This window comes from Lemur catta, chromosome 6 (assembly GCF_020740605.2).
Source record: "Lemur catta isolate mLemCat1 chromosome 6, mLemCat1.pri, whole genome shotgun sequence".
Lineage (NCBI taxonomy): Eukaryota > Metazoa > Chordata > Mammalia > Primates > Lemuridae > Lemur > Lemur catta.
Window position 1 is genome coordinate 16,431,075 of NC_059133.1, and position 18,703 is coordinate 16,449,777.

The 18,703-nt window shown below is 39.1% G+C and overlaps 1 protein-coding gene across 4 annotated transcripts in view; it reads left to right on the top strand.

The window, feature by feature from the left end:
- The first annotated feature begins 1,497 nt into the window (after positions 1 to 1,497).
- SLC41A2 (solute carrier family 41 member 2) overlaps positions 1,498 to 18,703 on the top strand; it is a 113,040-nt gene continuing 95,834 nt past the window's right edge. For 2 of the 4 annotated variants that reach the window (XM_045553061.1, XM_045553064.1), the window contains exon 1: positions 1,498 to 1,601. The gene's annotated coding sequence lies outside the window, so the exon portion shown is untranslated. Of the gene's footprint in view, positions 1,602 to 1,749; positions 1,765 to 13,813; positions 13,946 to 18,703 lie in introns of those variants that run through there. The other 2 variants (XM_045553063.1, XM_045553062.1) reach the window with 2 other exon arrangements.

Consider the following 18,703-nt stretch of genomic DNA (forward strand, 5'->3'; position numbering starts at 1 on the left):
GCCTGTATACAATAGAACCTAATGTGGGGGTATTTCCTCACCTGATTTCAACTTGAGTTATTTTTAGGGCTGAAATTTTAAATTTGGATTCCAACTTGAAGCTTAACATATCTCAAAAATATACACCGCACTGTGGCATGCGGAACAAAGAATGAAAGTAGAAGGTTGTCTGCCACATGCCAACTAATGAGACGAAGAGCATTTGAAACCATCAGCTTTCTCAGAAAAAACTGTGGTAGAATTTTCAAGTCTGAAAGAGGTTGGTCTCTTCTATACATGCTTCATGTAGAAATCATGAAGCACTACATGACCTTGGGGAGGAACACCTATGGGCTGGAACTTCTGGCAAACTTACAAGAGCAGCTAATTACTTTCTAGTGATACGTAATTCAAAAAAGAACAAGAACAAAGACCAGCTGGAAATGCAGTCAAAACACTGCTTTTCCATATTCCTTGCAATTATATACTTTCATTTCAGGCAGTGAAAAACACCTGAATAAAAAGCATTACAGCAGGTGGCCAAGAGTGATACAGAAGCACTCTTTGCCTGGAAGGTGAAGGTTAAAGCTCAAAGTCTGATGGCAAAGCCGACGGGAAAAAACTGGATAGATGTATGCTGGTGTCCCTTCGTACCAGAAATGCTGCTACTAAATAAATCACTGGTGTGACTTGGAATCGGTGGAAGCTTTAATTTGAGGAAAAGAGGCACTGGCTGTGTACTTTTTAAAATGACAGTCTTCCCCTCAGACTAAGTGCCTGAGGACCAACACCTTTGTTTTGTTCACTGGGGTATCCCTGGGGCATATCTCATTACCTGAACCATATACAATAGGTGCTCAATCAATAGCTGTTAAATAAAATAAATGAGCTCTTAGACCTCCACTGCAGACTTTGGCTCAGTTTTACCTAGGTTTAAAAGCACGTGTGGGCAAACTTGAAAAGCCTGGCACCCCAGCCAACTCCTCAGAGTCCCATGGACTTGGCTTTGCCACCGAGCGGGTGCGACGGGGGCGCTAAACCTACCCCTCGGGGTGGTCCACGACCTCGGCTCACGCACCGCCCACACTCTGTCGCTCGCCAAAAGGCATGTGCCTTGGTTTTGATCCCAGTCTGGAAGGAAGAAACAGGAACCCAGCCAAAAGGAGGCCCCTGGTCTGAGAACACAAATCATGAGTCATGGATTCGGGGGTTCGGACCTTGGAGCAGCGGGTGAGGTGGCCGTGCGTGGGTTGGCGGAGAGGAGGGCTGCTGAAGAAGGCCACAGCCTTTCTCTCCCGGGCAGGCTCCCCTGAAACCTGCCCTCTAGCTGTCGTCCAGCCGGCTCCCGGCGGGCGTCCGTCAGAGCGCAGCCAAGGGTCCGGGAGGCGCGGCGCCCGTACTCCCGGTCGCCGCCCCGCGGCCACATCACCAGGCCGGGCTTCCCCTCGGGCGGCGGCGCGGCTGCGCCTGCGCGTGGCGGCCGCGCGGGGCGGGGCGGTGGGGAGCAAGCGGGCGGCGGGCGCCGGCGCCCGGGCTGTCAGCGCGGGGCCGCGACCGTGTGAGGAGCGCGCGAGCAGGAAGGAGCCGCGGGCTGGCTGCCGCCTCCGGTGCCCGGGGACTAGGTGAATGCCCTTCCATCCCCCGCCCCAGGTGTCTCGGTCCGGTCTGAGGACATGGGGTCCCCTCTCCTCGCACCGGCCGCTGCAGCTGCCGCGCTCCGGGGCAGGTGATAATGGAGGGAAAGTCTCGGCTTTGGCCGCGGCGCCGCGCTGGGGCGCATCCCAGGTACTGGAGGGAGGTGGGGCCGGAGCCGGGCTCTGAACGGCGGCGGGACTCGGGAGGGCGGGGGCGGTGGGCGCGGCCCCGCCTGAGCCGCGGTGCCCACCGCCGTGCCCGCCCCGGGCCCCTCTCCGGCCGGCGGGCAGCGCCCGAACCCGGCCCTCGCGCCCGCCCCAGCTCGGGCGGAGGGGAGGCTGCGCCGGCGCTGCGAGCAAAGCCGGCCGCCTCGGGCGAATGGTCCCGGGCGCTGGGGGCGGGCGGTGGCAGAGTGATGGGTGGAAGGTGAGCTCGGATGGAGATGCTGCGAGGCAGGCTCCGGCACACCCCAGATTCCTGCTTCAGGGCTCGGCAATTGCCCTGATCCCCGTGTTCTTTCATTCTCTTCTTTTTATATACATGGAATATACCTCAATTTTAAAAGACCAAATGTACATTTATAGAAAGAGATGACACATATGTATTTATTACTTATATACATTTGTATGTCTGTTATGTATATGTCATCTTTTTTTGTAAACGAGCAATTTTAAAAATTGAAATACATATCACATACCTTAAAACATCCTTCTAAAGTGTGGCTTTTAGTATATTCCCAAAGTTTTGCAACTATCACCACTATCCAGATCATCATCCCCCAGATACCGTTTCTCTAGCAGTGACTCCTTATTTCCCTTTGACCCCTCCCCTGGGAAATAGTAATCTACTTTTTGTTTCTATGGGTTTGCCTGTTGTGGAAATTTCATATAAATGGAAGCATAGGCTATGTGGCTTTTTGTGTCTGGCATCTTACACACAGCATAATGTTTTCAAGGTTCATTCATGTTGTAGCATGTATCAGTACTTTTATTTTTTTAATAGTTGATTAATATTCCGTTGTATTGGTGTATCACAATACCACATTTTGTTATCCGTTCATTAGTGGATGGACATTTGGGTTGTTTCCACTTTTTGGCCATTGTGTATAATACTGCTGTGAACATTTGTGTACAAGTTTTCCTGTGGACATATGTTTTCAATGAATTGGGTATATACCTAGGAGTGAAATTGCTCTATGTTTAATTTTTTGAGGAACTGCCAAGCTTTTCTAAGCAGCTACATCATTTGACATTCCCATCAAGTAGTGTATGTGATTTCTTCACATTCTCACTAACACTTGTTATTTTCTATTGGCTATTTTTTATTGTAGCCATCTAGTGGGTGTGAAGTGGTATGTTTTTGGTTTTAATTTGCATTTCCCTAATGACTAGGGATGTTGCATATATCTTTTCATGTGCTTATTCGTCATTTGTATATCTTCGAAGAAATGTCTATTGAAATCCTTTGCCCATTTTTTAATTGGGTTATTTGGCTTTTTATTGTTGAGTTTTAGTGTTCACTGATAGAAAAATATTCTAGGTTGAGGTACTCACACTGACTAAAAAAACCCCAACCAACCTGATATCAGAAAAAGTAATGCTTATACTTGGAAAAAGGTTGAATAGGTGCCATGTAAGTCTTTCAGAATACCCTGCCTCTTAATTCTTGGGCATCTTACTTCCCTTTTCCATTTTCTGGTATCTTGAGAAAAGCCACAAAAGGGGTGTTCCTGACCAGAGTCAAAAGAGACTACCCATAGTTGGCATTTTCATATAGTCTATGCCCAGTTTGAAAAGTCCCAGTATCACTTTAATTACAAATAATTTGTGTTGGCGGCTAACTAAACAAACTAATAATAAATGGCAAGCACAAACTACTCAAAATTTCATATGCTTCTCAGCAAAGTGAAGAATCTTATTTTCATAAGTTTGTATAGTTTTATTATAATTATGTTCATAAGTGGGTGGGTAAATAAATATTTTTTATGGCACTGAAGTTAAGAGCCACTTACAGCTGAATGAGTGCTGCTATGCTTATTTCATGGTTAGTTTCTGAGTACACACAAATTTAGCATCAGGTCTTTCATAGCAAAAAAACTATTCAATGATACTTGTTAAGGCATGGTAAGGAAGACTCTATTTAAGACCACTGGAGTAGGTATAGGGACCACGGAATAGGATTTTGCAGTGAAGAGAGAGAGACTAGGCTCAACTCCAAATACAGCATGGGCAAGTGGGAATTTATAGCCAAGAAACAAGATTGGGGCCAGTGGACAGAAAACTACTAAGGAGAAACATCAGGAGTAATGGGTATTCAGTCCGAACCAACCTAACAGGATTCTTGGAAGACAGCCAGGGTGATCAAACATCACCTGGGGGATAGTGGAAGATGAGGAACCTCAGCAGGTATCTGAGGGTGATCAGATAGCAAGGGTGAAGGGTTCTTTGCTAAAACTAGATTTTACAAGGAAGTGCACAGATAGGCCTCAGAAAAGGTTCAGGAGCCCTGACTTAAGTTTGGTCGAGCAAAGAATCTTTGTCACTATTTAAAAGTATACTGCCAAATTTCAGAAACTTTATAGAAAATAAAATTAAGGATTTCCAAATTGAGATAATGGATAAGCAACTGATTAAAAAAGTATGTGGGCCAGGTGAGGTGGCTCACGCCTGTAATCCTAGCACTTTGGGAGGCCGAGGCAGGCGGGTGAATCGCTTGAGCTCAGGCGTTCGAGACCAGTTTGAACAAGAGCAAGACCCTGGTCTCTACTAAAAATAGAAAGAAATTAGCCAAACAACTGAAAATAGAAAAAATTAGCCAGGCATGGTGGTGCGTGCCTGTAGTCCCAGCTACCAGGGAGGCTGAGGCAGGAGGATCGCTTGAGCCCAGGAGTTTGAGGTTGCTGTGAGCTAAGCTGACGCCATAGCACTCTAGCCCAGGCAACAAAGTGAGACACTGCCTCAAAAAAAAGGAAAAAAAAAAAAAAAGTATGTGAAGTGCAGCCTAATCCTGCTCTTCAACCTATAAATTATAAAACAATGTAAACATGATTTAATCTTTTTATACCTCACTGCCTTTATTAGAAGAATGAGGTTGATAATTTCAGCATATAACCTGGCTGTGTTTTTGCTTTGTTTTAGATGATAAAATTATCATCAAACATTGAAAATATAAACTATCCAACCTAATATTGATTGTTACCAACTTACCTGTTGGATATACAAATATCCTGTAACTACAGATGCTTTCCCATGTTGTCATTGTCTGCCCCTGGAGTTTTTAGTGCCATTTATTGAGAAAGACTGAAAGTGGGGAACAGTGAAAATTGGGAACAACTGTGGGGATACGCCCCCTGGCAAATGATGGTCAGAGGTGACCTGTCCCCTTTATGGTAGACTTATCAGGATCCCTCATCTTTTCTCTGAAATTACTGTAGTTAGATTTATTTAGCTTAAAAATACATAGAAATAACAACTATGGAAACATATATATGGAAATGGCTAGAACTGTCAGTTATTCTATTTTAATGTGAAGGGGTTTAGTCAGATTACTTTCTCTTTGATCAGCTACACTAAGGAAATGGGAGTTTTGACTTGAGGAGGGATAGGAGAGGTAAGTATTATGAGATCATGGAACATTTAGGAAGTTTGGGCAAAACTTGCCCTATTTCTAAAAGCATGGATGTTGAAAGTGGAGAGGTTTAGATGGCATGACGGGTCTGGAAGATGAGAAAAGCAAAGCAAGAATGAAACAGTTTGGAAGGAAAAGTTGTAGGATATAAAGACAGAATCAGTTTATTTAGCCATTTTTGCCCAAGAAGAATGTCTAAATAGGAAAAGTGGAAGAAACCTCGTTCATTTGATTTCTCTTCCTTTTTGCCTCACACTGCTCTCCTAGGACCCAGAAATCAAACTGGGATTACTCTTGTTCATGCTGAAGCTTTTCAGGGTGCTAATAATACCCCTTCTCTCTCTAGATTCTGTTCAAATTGAGATTAGATTCAAGAAGTCAAATGGCGATTAAAATACTATTAAAATAATAGTTTGATTTCCATTTCTGGTAAAGCTGAGTTGGATCTGTGCTTAATTTACCTGCCCAGATAGAACTGTAGGACCTAAAACAAGGCAGGTCTCTCTTGCCCGAGGGAAAGTCCTGTCCTAAGGAGCTTACCTCATAAGAATTGAAATGGAAAGGAAAACTTTCTTTCCTTGTGGGCATGCAAGTCCAAGGGAGCCAGTGAATGCTCTGGGGTGGAGCCTATCTGCCATCTGGAACATTGACCTTTACCCCTGTCTTAGATAAGTTATTTTACTGTAGGAGGAACTAGGGATAGAAAGGTGTTCCTTTAATCCTGTTTTCTCCTACTTACAGAGTGAGAGTTCCATCATCACTGGTCATTGCAGAGAGTGAAATAAGCACCCATCCTCTCATCCTTAAGTGTGTTGTGGATAATAGTGTTTTGTAGGCTAGCCTAGGAACTTAGCCATCATTTCTAAAAAACATATTGAAAATATAGTTTCCTTGGAAATAACTATCTTAAAAGTGGGTGATCATTTTATTGTGTGGTTAAATATATAGATTATTCAAGTCGATTTCCTTGTTTTACTCCTCAAATATTTATTGAGTGTCTCCTATGTAGCAGGCACTGGGATAGGCCGTGGGGATTCAGTGGTGAACAAGAATGGGTACTTGCTCTAGGAGTTCACAGTCTAGAAAAACAATTAGTGCAAGTACAATTACAATAAGTGTAACTATTGGTTAAGTGTAATTTGGGAACACAGAGGAAGGGGAACTAATCTAAGAGGGCCAGTCAAGGGATGTTTAAGAGCTGAGATCATAAGTAAAATACGAAGTTGCCAGGTAAAAGGGAAGACTGAGGATCGGGCCAAAGAACATGTGGAAAGGCCAAGAAGTGAGAGTGTGTACACTAAAGTATTTTTTAAACTGCAAGCACCTACTAGTAGATTGTGGTATCAAGTTAGTGGGTTGTGACCAGTGTGTTTTAAAAAAGACATAGAAAATAAGAGTGTGTCACACATAGATACTTACTAGATTGTAGGGCTATGTGGGAGTGTTTATGCAGGATTTAGTTAACCTTATTAAAGAATTTGGATTTATCTTAGAGGAAATAGGAAGCCATTGAAAAGTTTTAATCAGGGCCTGATTAGATCCATATTTTCTAAAGATCCCTCTGGGTACCTGGTCTTTCTTAACTCAAATGTAAACTTCCGAGTCCTGGCCCAGTATTACAGGTATTCCAAAAGTCAGTTCCAATCTCTTTCTTTTAAAGTATCTTCCAGTGGGAGGAGCCTCCCATTTTGTAAAGATTCCGTGTTTGCCTAAGTATTAGTACCTTTGCAGCAAGACCAAAAAGTCTGAGAACAGACCTTTGTAAGGCTGGTGGCGGGCATCCCTCCCCTCCCTAATGGAAAAAGAAGAAGCCCATGAGACCTCCTAAGAACAATGCCTGCAAGACCCAGCTAAGTTAAAGGATGACCACACCTGGATGGTTACCCTGATAAGGGTCTCGGTTCCTAGAGTCCACACATACCACCAGCCCCTCCTATTTCTCAATACCCGCCCTAAAGAAATGCAACAGAAAATTCCTGGGTCTCCCCACCATAAATCTTCCCACCAAAGAAACCCCCACCCCTGGCCCTAAAAACATATAAGCCCACTCAAAACTTCTGGGCAGTGTGACTTCTCGGGTCTCTCTCTCTTTTCTCTCTCTCTCTCTCTCTCTCTCTCTCTCTCTCTCCCTCCCCCCCCCAGGGACCTGAGAGTCTCGCCCGGGCCCCTCTCTTGGGACCCGTTACCCTCACCCTTGAGCGCCCCAATAAAGCCTCTTTACTTATCGCTTTCAACTCTGCTTGTCTTTCTTTCTCTGGTGCCGGCCAATCCAAAAAACCTTACATTTCGTGCGGAAACCGGGAGGGTGCTTTGACTTTTGGCTGCGCTGCCCCTCCCATGGACTCCACTCCGGTCTTAAAACCTTACAACCTTGATTCTGTCCTTTCACATTGAATCTTTGGCATCTAGCATAGCCCCTGGTTCACAATAGAGACTAAGCAAATCTTTGCTGATAGAGTCTAAATATCTTTAATATTGGAAGTGTTATGTAGTAGTAGAAATGACTTTGCCATTTTCTAGTAATACCCACTTTTGGACAAAGAAAAACATTTTTTTTTCTTAGAATTTTTTTTTCGCTTGAAATCATATTAGTGATAGAACTGTATTCACTTACTTTAAAAGGCAATTTAGCAAAAACACTCATGTTATATTAAAACAGTAGCAGAGATAGTAAAAAGAACAATAAAGTTTCTGGTTTTGAAATTTCTCCTCCCAAGGAGTCAGGGCAATGACACAGATTATTCCAGGAGGAGGCAATCCAGCAATCATTTATATTTTATATGAACATATAGGCATTTTCTGAGTACTCACCAAAAGGCAGTTTTAGAAAGATGGTTGAGGACAAAGGGAATAAATTAGTTTAAAATGTATCAATCACATGAGCTTAATGGAGAGTCAACAGAAAATAGATTTTACTCTTAGAAGAAGTAAAAATAGAACATCCATAAACCCTAAAGAACTCACAAATAAGAATTTAATGATGTCAGTTTGTTGGAAGAGAATGATTCTACTGTCACAGCATTATGACTTCACAGAATTAAATTGTGAAACCCAACTGTGAAGGAAAAATCCTTTCAGTGTATGGTTCTGATGAGTGGCAAGAGAAATTATGAAAAATTCATGAAAGGTAGAGAGATTTCAGTTCTGATTCAAATTTATCTTAATATATTTTTGAGATATGGAAATTTTACTAATTAGCTTTGTTAGATTTTATATATCTTCAAAGAATGCTAGAGTCAAATTTTGCTAATACAGGATGGCTTTTAAAAATACTCATTGAATTTTATATTATGTTCTACAGAGTCCTATTTTAAGCAGTGAAACTAAAATGAAACTATTAACTTGTATAAATGTATCATATGGAAATAATTCTAAATATGGGAAAGAATTATGCATAGAGATGTTCATTTTCATTGTAATTTAGTCAAGAAAATGTCCTGCTATAGGGAAATTATTTATTAAAATATCATAATCCGCTTGAAGTTTAACCACTAAAAATACTTCTTTAGAGCAATGGTTTCCTCCTGTTTATCACTGTAAGAGCAAAGGTAACTCCATGACAGGCTAGGCTTCCTGGAATAGGCCTAAGTTTCGGTTTCCTCAGCGGGAGCCCTCCCCTTCCCCGAAATGACACCGATGACCACCAAGGATCCCGAGACTTGGAGCCGACCAATCAGGAGTTAACGTGACCATGGAACTGACCAATCAGGAGCTGACATGGTCAGCCAGTCTTGAAGGAACAAATGAACTGAGGGAGGAGGGATGGTGTGCCCAGCCTATGTAACCTACTGAAAAGTATAAAAGCTTAATTTTTACCCCAGGGCGGGGTCCTAGTTCGTGGAGAGGCCACTGCGTTGGTGCTCTGGGACTTGGATCCTAGCTCGAGCTAGCCAGTAAACTCCTTTGCCTTTTGCAGCCTCGGTGACTCTGCCTCTCTGTTCCTGGGGCCGAGGGAAACCGGTTCTAACAGTCACTTCTTAAATTAAAAAACAAAAAGTGTTCAATGTAAACAAAAGTTCAAATAATATAAAAAGGTACAGGATTAAAAAAAGGGAAAATGATATTTCACATCCTCCTTTACACTCCCTCCCCTATCTAGGCAAACCCAGTTACCACAGGTAAATGCTTTGAGCAAATTTGGTATCTGTCCTTTGAAACCTTTTTCTAACCCAGTGGTTTTCAAAATGTGAGGAGGGGTTTTAGGGGCTTTTCAAGTTGGATAAGCTGGGGACTGAGTGGGTGGAAACCAGGTTTGTACTTGCTTCCAGTGGTACTGCTTTGCTTTTACAAAACTGGTTTATATATTGAGATTTCACATAGGGCTTAATTTAAGCAAAGTTTTCCTCTGAATTCAAAAACAACTGTGCTAATTTAAAAACAAAGTCCTAAGTCCCCTAGTCAGGAATTCCAGGTCTTCCCCAGTTTACCATTTTGCTGCTTGGTCCTGTGAATCTGCTCAGACCTATCCTTTTCACCATTAGTATTCTGCCTGGTTACCATTCACCTTGTTGGAGTGTCCTCCTCCTCCTTCTCCCCTCCTCCTCCCCTCTTCCCCTCCTCCCCCTCCTCCTCCTCCTCTCTTCTTCTTTCTTCCTCCCCCATTTCTCTAAATCTTGCCTGTTCTTTAAGTTTCAGCTCACCATCATTTGATTCATTTCTCTTTTGAACATGTATTTGGTGAACACTTACATTTTGTCCTCTACTGAGTGGGGAATATGCAGAATTTTGTATCAAAAGCTCATAGACTAAAGGTGACCTTCATGTAAATAAGTGCAATAATGTATTATACTAGTATGTATTGTAATACTATATTAGTATTATAATGTAAGAGCATTCTGGGAGCAGGTACTAAAGTTACAAGTGGTCTCTTCCACACTATATTTATGGCACTTATAAACAAGGTGATTTATGATATAATTATGTTTCTGGGTCTTCAGAAAATATTTGTTCATTTATTAATTGAGTAATAGAAGATAGCACAGAGAGAGTTCACCTGTGAATCCAACGTGAGATCTAGGAAGAAGCTGTTTTCGTTTTTGAGTAATCAACTGTTAAAAAATAACTTGAATCCAGTTTACTGGGTTCCAGTGTTGGGCATGAAGAGAGCTGGGAAGGAACACTGGAGAGATAGATCTTGGTTCTGTAGTCTTTGTGCCTAAGGCCACTGACACTGGTATAGAAGGGTCACCTGCAGTGGCTTCCTTATCATTACCTGGTTAGTCAGAAAGTTGTGAAGTCAAGTCTTATGTCTTTATCTTACTAACTTTATGACTTGGGGCATATTACTTTTTTTTTTTTTTTTGAGACAGAGTGTCACTCTGTTGCCCAGGCTAGAGTGCCGTGGCATCAGCCTCGCTCACAGCAACCTCAAACTCCTGGGCTCAAGTGATCCTCCTGCCTCAGCCTCCCGAGTAGCTGGAACTACAGGCATGTGCCACCATGCTCGACTAATTTTTCTATATATATTTTTAGCTGCCCCTATAATTTCTTTCTATTTTTAGTAGAGACGGGGTCTCGCTCTTGCTCAGGCTGGTCTTGAACTCCTGAGCTCAAATGATCTGCCTGCCTCGGCCTCCCAGAGTGCTAGGATTACAGGCGTGAGCCACCACGCCCGGCCTGGGCATATTACTTAACCTTCTTGAGACTCAGTTTCCTATACTGCAAAGTATGAACATGTCCATCTCCTAGGTTTTTTTTTTAATTAAATGTGATAAGTACATTTAAAATTATTCTTTTTGCTGTAAATGGTATTGATGTTATGTAGAAAGGGTGATCTCTTTTCCTTTGGATTTAAGTTTTTTAATATTTTGGAGGACTTATTGATTAGACTCTAGTTCTTTGGAGCTGTGTGTTATTATTCTCAAAGTGGCTTTTTGATAAGGCACTCATATTCCTGACCAGGTAAATACAAACAATGCAGGAAACTAATAGGGCCAAAGGAATGTTCCGTGGAAAAATAAATCTTTTTCATTATTATATAGTGTATTCTGTTAGGACTTAATGAAAGCAGACTGTTACATCTATGCAAAGAAAGCAAGTTAATAGGAAGCCCTAAAGTCCAAAGCCCAGCTGCTGTTTTCTTCATTATATCTGCCACTTTCCTCCATCTTTTAGTAACAAACAGTAAATAATTTTTATAGTGATAATTTTTATTCTTTTCCCCCAAAAGTCAGAAAACTCTGTACTGTAGCATTTCTAGATTAATTGGATTTTAAAATGACTCCAGGCAAACTCATGATGGATTGCATCTTTCTAATGCTTCATGAGTTCTGGTTGAGTGGACTTAGTTCTCCAGTCTAGAATAACCTTTATAGCATGGTTTAAAATAGTTTGTTTTATTTGTAAATTGTAAAAACGTTATTTAGATGTCTTTTTTAAATTAAAAATATGTGAGCTATGATATTTAAATTTAAAAACACTATTACGATTACTTCCAATTCTAGCTTTCATTGTCTTTTTTCCTTTTAAAGCATTGTGATTTCCTGAAGACTCATACTGTTTAGTATATATAAGTACTGTTTAGTTTGTATTTATACTGGTGAGTGGATATATATGAAAACAATATCTTTTAATATGCTGGCAATTTAATGAACAGGATAGGTAAGTTATATAAAGTGTTAAGTATTAAGCTCCAGTTGATTTTGTAAAGAAAATTGGAATAAAACAGTTTATCTGAAAATTATAAGCCAATACAACCATGTACATTTTTGTGATTGTGTGAGAGTATATTCATTGGTAAGAGGAGAAAGAGGTGGGAAGTTAGGTTTTGAGCCTTTTATAAAAATGTATACTATTTAAGTGATGAATAATGATAATATAAGCTAATATTTACTGAAGGCTAAATACACTGTTCTAAGCGCTTTCTATGTATTAAGTCATATAATCCTCTCTATAACTTAATGAAGAAGGTATGTTTTTCAGGAGGAAACTGAAGTATAGAGGCACAGCTAGTGATGGTCAGGATGTAAGCCAGTTTGACTCTGAAGCCCAAGCTCTTAACTACTATCATTATCATTAGTGTGTTGACACTTCTGACATTTAATTTTTTGGAAGCAAATCTCTCTTAATAAAATGTGAAGATTTGAGAAATAAGTCACTTGAAATTCCTCCATAAAATCACTCAATGTAAGTGATATCGTTGACTTACTCACCCAATGAAAGCATGTCAAATATCTCATTAAACTTTGTATGATTTCCAACATAGCATAAACCATTTGCCACAAAGATTCCATGTAAATAATACAACTTTGAATAGATAGTTAATATTCTTTTTAAATATTCTTTTTAAATGTGTCTGACTAACATATGTAAACTCAGCTATGGGATTTTGATTGTGTACAGATTTTAGAACCTGAATTCAATCTCATATTGCTTCTTAGAACAAAAGCCTTTGACTTTCTCAATCCCTGGGAACAGTGCTTAATAGACAGTCTAAGCACCAAAAAAGAAAAAAAAAAGAAAAAAATTAAACAATTTAGTGTTTTACAATTTTTAAAAAACAAGTAGTATTCATAGGGAAAAATCATACCTTTTTGTGACTCTTATACTCATTTCATTTGGTGTTATTTTCATTTTGAATTACATATGACGGATTGTGGAGGAGATACACCATAGACTTGGCAGCTTGTTAGGCCAGGTGTAGTTATTTTTTCACAATCATCTAACAAATATAAGATATAAATGAAATCATGGTTATGAAAAATGGAAGACAGCACAATTGTGAGTTCTCTGAAAGTGTTTAGGATGTATTAATTGGATGAAGGCTGTTGCCTTTTAGTTGTGCAGTTCTTATTGGAGAATGTGTGGAGAGGGAGAAGAAGGAAAGAAAATAGAAGAAATTTCAGAGCTCCTAAGAATTTTAGAAATTGAGGACACTGTAAATAGCCAAAAATAACTGTAGAATAAAATTTATTAGGAAAATGTTATTGATATTTTATGAAATACAAAAAGCAGGATGCAAAACAGTATGGACAATATCAGCCCATTTTTGTTTAAAATATATATTTGGAAAAATATAATAACGTTATATGTACCAATATCGTCAATGATTATTTCTGGATGGTAGATTTCCAGGATAAATAGTTTTTGTTTATCCTTGACTTTTTTCTTTTTTTACATTGAATACATATTATGTGAAAAAAAGAAAAAGAATCAAAGGGAACTCTGTGCCAGTAGATATTAAACATACACTCTGAAATGATCTGGGAAAGAAAGGTAGTCAGGACATTTTTTTGAGCAAAGACCACTATATGGCAGCTATGTTGGTCTTTGGGCTTGAATTTTGGGTTGGGTAGAGTGCTCCTGAAAAGGACTCCTTAAAAACAACAACCAGAACAACAACAATAAAACCTGGTATTTGAATAATAAAGTACTCAACCCTGACCAAAGGGTTGAAGAGAGACTTGATTGCAGGGACTAAAGATACTGAACTTAGGTCATTGTTTGAATCTGATGCCAAGATAATTGAGTAATATGACACTGTGTACCTGTAACTTACCTAATCTGCATATAGTCTCTTCTAGTGAGTTGGTGCACTTGAACTGACTTAGGGGAAAGTGCAGTTTGGGGAAGGTAGAAGATCTGGCTTCATCCCCCCGGGTGATGCCACTGTGAAGGTATTGGGGAAGGGGATGTTAGGCCACCGCCTGAGGAAGACCTTGGTGTGGGAGCTGTCCTGCCTGCCTATTTCGTCACCTAATGGAAGGTAGTGTGCAGCCAGCTCAGGGGGGTGCAGGGTGTTGCTTCACCCTGGGGATGGGGGAAAGAGAAGGGCCTGTGGGTGAATAGAAGTGCCCTGAGTACGTATTTGAAACGTGATAGCCATGAAAATTATGGGACATTCTTGGTTTAAAAATGTAGAATAAAAATGATAATCTTAAATGTGGCAAATAATTTTTTCCTTTTACTTTTCTTAAAAAGGAAGTTTTGTTCTTTTTCTTTTTTCCACAGTAGAATCCCATCTCCAGATTGTTTTTCTTTTAAACATTGACCTATTGGCTTCCTTTCTTCTTTTTTCTTAAAAAGAAGATTTTTTTTTTCTTTTAAAATTTGACCTGTTGGCATCTTTTCTCTACCTTAAAATTCTGGAAGCTTTTAGGCCGGGCGCCATGGTTCACGCCTGTAATCCTAGCACTAGAGGCTGAGGCAGGTGGATTGCTCAAGGTCAGGAGTTCAAGACCAGCCTGAGCAAGAGCGAGACCCTGTCTCTACTAAAAACAGAAAGAAATTATCTGGCCAACTAAAAATATATATAGGAAAAAAAATTAGCCCGGCATGGTGGCGCATGCCTATAGTCCTAGCTTCTTGGGAGGCTGAGGCAGTAGGATCGCTTAAGCCCAGGAGTTTGAGGTTGCTGTGAGCTAGGCTGACGCCACGGCACTCACTCTAGCCTGGGCAACAGAGTGAGACTCTGTCTCAAAAAAAAAAAAATTCTGGAAGCTTTTATTTTTCAGTTTAATTATACAGAGTCAAATGTATGTTCTAATTTGGTCCCAGAAATAGATTTGCGTTTTAAGAATTGAACTCTTAAAGAGTATAAGAATGTGTTAAGGGTAAAGTATTAAGGTGTACTTATGTATGACTTATGAACAACAATTTCTACTTGTTTGAAATGCTGGTGAAGTGTACTTATTTAGTTTCTAAATTTAGCTATTTCAGATTTATAAGCATCAAACAGGTCAGGAAATGCTTTATTTGTACTCTATCTTGTTACACAAAGGTATTGAGTCAGCTTATAAAAAACACCTACAAGAAATAGTGATTTTAAAGAATAGAAGTGCAAATTGCCAGAGAAAATGAAACTAGAAGTATAATATTAATATTAGATGAATAAATTGATAATCATTTGAGTTTCAAGTGTAGCTGTAAGTTTCCCCGCTGCTGAAGTAAAAAAGAAAAAGCTGGTTCAATCTTTGTTGAAGAATAGCAAAAATACCAGTTTTCAGAAGCAAGATCCTCTGTAGCTATAATTTTTAAATAAACTTCCATATAAGGGAGGAGGTGGTGAGTGATGAGGAGATAATGTTCTCTGAAATAGTTTACAGGAAATTAATGTTACATGTTAGTTGTAAGAGAGTCATTAAATGTTTGATAGTTTTTGAAAAAATAAGTTACATGTAAGAAATGTTAAAGATAGAGTAGGGGAAATATACCTTTTTTTGTTATTTAAAAGCAGTTTCTCAACTTTGAAATAGAGTTCTCTAATATAACTTGTTTGCTATCCAACCATTTATTGGCTTGTTTCAAAAAGTAGCACTAGTACTTTTAGTAATTATTTGCTTCTCGTATTATAAAAACTGTTTATGTATGTATTGCTATCAATTTAATTAAAATTGCTAGTTATATGATTGAATTATTTTTCACTTTTCAGTTGGTTGGTTTGATAGGAGCTAGATATAATCTATGGCACTTGGTAGAATAAACTGTACTTTGTTTATGCAATCCACTTAATTCTTTGGACACATACCATATTTATTCTGTCAACATTTTCTCAGTAAGCAGGTTGGTGTAAATGTGGATTGTGTTTTAGTTGATTCATTGGCTTGCTTTTGATGTATCCCTCTTCCAAATAAGAATTCTTTTTTTTTTTTTTTTTTGAGACAAAGTCTCACTCTGGTTGCCCAGGCTAGAGTGCCTTGGCGTCAGCCTAGCTCACAGCAACCTCAAACTCCTGGGCTCAAGCAATCCTCCTGCCTCAGCCTCCCAAGTAGGTGGGACTACAGGCATGCACCACCATGCCTGGCTAATTTTTTCTGTATATATTTTTAGTTGTCCAGCTAATTTCTATTTTTAGTAGAGACGAGGGTCTCACTCTTGCTCAGGCTGGTCTTGAACTCCTGAGCTCAAACAATCCACCCACCTTGGCCTCCCAGAGTGCTGGGATTACAGGTGTGAGCCACCGCACCCGGCCGAAATAAAAATTCTTTAAAAAAATTCTCTATTAATTATTTTGTGGGGAGAGGGTTTAGTGTTGTGATTCTGAGAACAAAATCAGTTGCTCTGGGCTTGGTTTCATTTGAAAAATTATTTGAGATGTATTGAGGATTTATTATACACAGGATTTATTAGCCCCACTATTATTTCTTTAGGTTTAAACAAATTCCTTAGAAATGTTTAGCTGTCTTTTAGGCATGCAGAAATTTTAGGATTGATAAATTTTGTGACATTACTTATTTCTATCAGTGGGCAACCTTAGAAATGAGTGATTGTTTTATACTGTCAGCTAGCTTTTGGATATCAGTAGCTGAATCATGTCCATGACTTCTCATGCTTTTGTGTGTGTGCAGAGAATTCAGGACTACTAATTTTACAGCAATTCAGCATTACTAACATGGCAGTTAATTGGCCTTTCACTCATCTTCCATTTTTCTAAACTTGTCAAGAAAGTTTGACATCATTACCTATTACCTAAATGAAACCTATATGAGTTCTTGAATTCAGTTTAAATAGAATGTTTCCAGTTTAAGCCAAAGAAGTCAAGATTTTCCTTCGGAGCTAACTGTATATATTTCAGCTATAAAGAACAAGAAAATGGAGATAATTTAATTCCACTTTAGAGGTGAGCCTTTTAATCAGGGAGGACAGTGTGCAGTAGCACTTATTATATTTCAATTTTCAAATGAGCTGAACAATGGTAAAATTATAGGCTAAAGTATGTAAATTACTATAATTCAGCTGTTTTTTGTACCAGTACCAGTCTGAGACTTACACCTTATAAAGTTCATGGAACCAGTTACTGATTGAGCTCACCTGCATTCTTTAGAATTGTTGCCATGGGATAGTTCGTTTTTCTTGGTAAACTACAAGAATTGAGCAAAAGAGATCCATACACTTTTTTCCCTAGTTACACATTCTTAACTGGAGACCATGGATTATACCTCAGCCAAACAGCGGTAGTAGGTTTGGAATTCTGGAGATTTATTTTAGATTGCCATATTGAGTTTTAACTTTTGAGGGCCAAGCGATATATTAAATATCACAGGATACTCATTATGTCATCTCTATCATGTGGGAATCGGCAGTGGGAAACCAAGTGGATACTTTTAAAAATTCTCTTTTTAAAATTGTAAGTGATAATTGTGTTTTGGTTATTTAATTTTGACTACTCTTTCAGTATCCTTAATTCTACATTAATTTGGGTAGCTTTCTTTCAAGTGGCATAATTTTATTGTGATCTTTTGAGTGAGGTTAAAGTTCTTGGATATTAGGAGTAGTGTGGTAGAAAGTGTAAAAGTGGGAAAACTGAATAAAGGAGATTTTGGAATAAAGGAAGCTTAGAGCAGAATAAGAGATAATAATTTAGCTGGCCTGGGTAACCTAGTAGAAGATGTTGTGTCAGTGTGAAACAATATGGAACCAAAAAGAAATAAGGTAAGGTGCCTTATGGGTGAAAATGATGAAATCAAAGGGCTAAAAATGAGAAATGATTTTAGAAATAGCTGTAGGGTTGGTTCCAATAGAGAAAAGAGTTCTTCAGTATGATTCAATAGTCAAGTCTGGGGTCCCACAGTGTCCCCATGGATTCAGATGAGTCCTTATGGGACAAGGATTTGGCAAGGATGGGATGGCAGAAAGTGGTGTTAGAGTGAACACTGGAAAACTGAAGGGATGATTATTGAAGACTATTTGGTATATGTGCTGAGAAAGGTGATCTGATGGAATTTTTGATAAGAAATGAGGAAGCTAAGGAGTTCAGTCGATGAAACCGGTATCTAAAAGGCTATGGGGCCTTTTAAAAGTTGTTTTTCCTTACAATGGGAGGAGTTAGTCATTGAGGGTGACGACTTAAGTTTACACAGGTTTGGATCCTTAAATGAAAATGGTTTGAAGAAATTTGAGCAGCCATAAAGCCATCCTGCTGTTTGAGTACAGCAAAAAGAAAATTAAATAGGCATAAATCCTTAACTTTATGAACCTATTGTATATTTAAACTTTTAAGTATGTTAAGTATTTACTAGGTATTATTCAAAAGAATTTACAAATTTTTTTTTATAAAACAAAGAAATAATTTATATGATATCAGCTGAGGCCTGGTTTTGTTTGGCTGACCTTTCTGAAAGCTAATTTACCTGACCCCATAATACATCCTGTTTTGTAACTATACACATTTTAATAGCAAACAGAAACATAAAAGACATATACTTAAAGAGAAAACGAAAGGAGCAGAAGGTACACTTGCAGGTGTTAGAAGTAAGAATGCATAACAACACTATATGACTTGACTTCTAGGTTATTTTGTGTGTGTGTGTGTGTGTGTGTGTGTGTGTATGAGAGAGAGAAAAAAAAAGACAGCGATAGTATTGTGGTTTTTAGTTTGTTTATACAAATATAAAATACCCACCTGCTCAACAAGTTTTGAGATTTTTGACTAAATGAGATAATTACTGGTAATAGGTTACATCAGAAGTTTTTTTTTTTGGTCATGTGAAGATAATAGAATGTTAAGCTCCCATTTATTATCTTT